The following is a 3317-nucleotide window of genomic DNA, read 5'->3' as shown; positions in this document are numbered from 1 at the left end:
AGATGGCTCAGTGGAATAAGTGCTTGCCTGGTAAGCCCAGGGGCTTGAGTTCAATCCCTGGTTCCGCCAAAACAAAACAAAACAGAAAAAAACAAAATTTCCAAAGTACATCTGCAAAAATTTCTTGGGGGCCGGGGAGATGACTCAGTAGAATAAGCACCTGCCTGTGCAAGGGCCTGAGTTCAATCCCCAGTTTTGGAAAAAAATTAAATAAATATTTATCCCAGCTATGATGCAGGATATTCTGATTTTAAGGTAGCATCACATGGCATACTTCTGAGTCCATTCTTGAGATATTCGGTTGTACTTGTCTCTGTCTGTTTTATAGATCCATGCAATCTCTGGTACTAGGGGGTCATCTGGGTTTGGATCACACAGCAGTGAACAAATAGATAAAAGAACTTTAGAAATAGTTAAAGCAGGAGACCACTGTGTTCTTAGAATATTGAGACAAATCCTGCCATTACTGTTCATATTTGGATGATAAATTCTTGTAAATGCAATCTTAGGTGGTTTGAATGCGTAGTCTGTAGGAAAATGAATTGTCAAAAAGAATACACCCGCCTAGGTATGGGCTGTCATTAGGTCCCATAATTGTGGCTTGTCAATGGAACGTATGGTCCCCAACTGGGCCTGCAGAGCGTTGTGCTGGAGGGTCCCTGGCCAAATCACTAAGTTTCTAATTTATCCCTTCAGCGCCGTGGTCCGTGCTGTCCCGGCTCTCGGTGTCCGCGTGTGCTCAGCCCCGCCGCCGCGTCTGAAAGGTCCTCAGCTCCCGGCGGCTCAGCCGCGGCGCTCTGGACTGCGCGAATCCGTCCGCCAGCGCGGTGGCCAGCGAGCGAGCGAGCGCTGCTCCGTCCCCAGCCCTGTCCCCAGCCCGCGCGGCCGGCCCACCGCCGACTCGCACTCCCAACGGCCGCTGACACTCAAGAGGTTTACAAATGCCATACTTTTCTCTCATTGCTAAGACAGAATTACTGGAAACTGAAAATTAAGGAAGGAAAGGTTTATTTAGCTCAACAGTTTGTGAAGGTTTCAGTCCTTAATCAGCTGGCTGCAGGGCAGAGTAGCACAGCACGTGGGCAATAGCTGGAGGCCACAGGGGACAGCAAAGGCAACAAGAGCAGAAGGGATGTGGGGGTCTCTTTTCCTCCCTCCTGTGGTAAGCAGGCTTTGCCCACCCCCGCAGGAGTAGCACTCGCACAATTTCTGTGCCCTCTTTCTGCACTGGGCGAAGATGTTTTCAAAGTGAGGACCCTGGCTCCCCGCTTCATCATTAAACTTATAAACTTCCCAAGTTAACAAGATGTATCAACAATTACCATAACCAAAGATTTTTATTATGGAATAGATAAATCTGACTATGCTGAAAGAATTTTACAACACTTTTTAAAAACTAACAGGTTTGGGCACAGGGGCAGGGGGTTTGAACCCCCGGCCTGCTGTGCCGGCGCCGCCCCCGGGGCACGCTGAGATGGCAGTCAAGACTGGGCGTGGTGGCGCACACCTGTAATCCCAGCTCTTGGGAGGCTGTAAACAGGCGGATACTAGGAATCTGATCTAGCAGTGAGACCCTGAACACCCTTTAGACTCTTCCCTAAAATACAGAAGGAAAAAAAAAAGAAAGAAAGAAAACTAACAGGTTTAATGAAACACTTGCTTGCCAAATATACATATAAACATTACATTAAATACAGAAGAAATTCTGTCCTTATCATGGCCCTTTATTTTCAAAATAATAGTCTTAAGCTTACATTGAAAACAACATGAAACGTCATAGTTTGGGGTTTTGCAAGGGAAACAACACAATACAGGACACACAGGAGATGATTTTATAATGAATCACCCAAAGAATCATCTACCAAGAGTGTAGGAAATCTGTCCGCACACTAAAGACCAAAGACTCCAGGTGAGGTCTTGGATCCCACAATAATGTCCTGCATGAGTCCAGTTAAATACCTACAGCCCATAACAGTGCCTCCCAAGAGTCCAACTGGAGGCCTAGAGCCCACAACAACGCAAGCTGGGAAGGCCCAAAAGTGGAAGCTAGAAAGTCTGTAGCAAAGGGTTGAAGGATCTGTGCTAGCAGGCTGAGGAATCTGAATTGGAGCCAGGAAGCAAAACTCAAGGTAAGAACCAAAGCTGCCTTGCAAAGTCCCACAGCCATCCTCAGCAACAGCGAGGTCCCAAGCTCCTCCAGTGATGAGGAAAGCTGAGTTCCCATCAAGAAAGCCAACATGGCAAGCTTCTCCAAGAGACTGGGCAGTGTATCATTTTCCCCTCTGGAGCCAGGAAGTGATACTCAAAGTAAAGACCAGAGCTCCCCAAAATGAAGCACAGCCATCCTTGGTGATAAGGAGGTCCTCAGATCCTCTGATGAGAACAATCAAGTTAGTTCACGAGGAAAGCCAACATGGCATGGTCACCGAGCAGAACAGCCCAAGAAAACAGGCACCTTCCCGCAGCTTCTCCAGCTTCCACAACCTCCCCAGTTCTACCCCTGAGGCTGTGGGCAACAGTCCTCAAGTAGGTCTCCCACACCCGGCACCATGCTAGTTCATTCGGCTGGGTGTAACAAGTTGATCTCCAGTTGGCCATCCACCACAGCTACATGGTGAGGGCACTGAAATGCTTACAGCATAGATTTAAGAAAATGTCCCTGGGTGAATATTAGTGGCATGATGAGGATGGCATGGGAGGCCAGGGGAGCTCGTTAAGAGAAGACGGGAGACGCATCAGGCAAGGCATTCAGGAAGACAGTGCTAGGAGTTTGCTGGAAAATGGATCAACTAAGGAAACTCCAGGAGCTGAGAGATGGCTGTGAGGAGCATGCTATGTCCTTGAGCACAGTTGATGCTTCAGAGCAAAATGAGTGTCCTGTCAGCGGAGACAAGTCTAGAGCGAGACACAAAGTGTCCTATGTGCATGCTATCCTGAGCAGCCAGGAATGTCCAGCTATAATAGGGGACAGTAAATAAACTGACATCTCCCTATAGAATTCTATATTCTCAATCATATTTTCTGTATTTTGGGATATGGGGAAATGCTCATAGTTTAATTAATGGGGAAAACATATAGAAGAGTATAGACAAGTGGGCTGAGGATTTTTTTTTAAATTTTATTTATTTGTGTGTGTGTGTGTGTGTGTGTGTGTGTGTGGCCACCTCAGCCCACCAGGGGGCGGGGCTGGCAGGCATGTGGTGCCGGGGGATTTGAACCACGGTCCCTGTGCATTGCCAAGCTTGTTCCAAGTAGGTGCTTTAGACTACTGAGCCATCTCACCAGCCCCAGTTATTTTTATTTTAAAGAAAAAAAAA

The 3317-nt window shown here is 47.5% G+C and overlaps 1 pseudogene; it reads right to left on the bottom strand.

Moving 5' to 3' along the window:
• Window positions 1-261: 261 nt before the first annotated feature.
• LOC101571852 overlaps window positions 262-3317 on the bottom strand; it is a 19546-nt pseudogene continuing 16490 nt past the window's right edge.

The sequence above is a fragment of the Octodon degus genome, unplaced genomic scaffold (assembly GCF_000260255.1).
Source record: "Octodon degus isolate 3935 unplaced genomic scaffold, OctDeg1.0 scaffold00048, whole genome shotgun sequence".
In the NCBI taxonomy this organism is placed as follows: Eukaryota; Metazoa; Chordata; class Mammalia; order Rodentia; family Octodontidae; genus Octodon; species Octodon degus.
The sequence above is the reverse complement of the archived record's forward strand: the minus strand, read 5'-3'. Positions and strand labels throughout refer to the sequence as shown.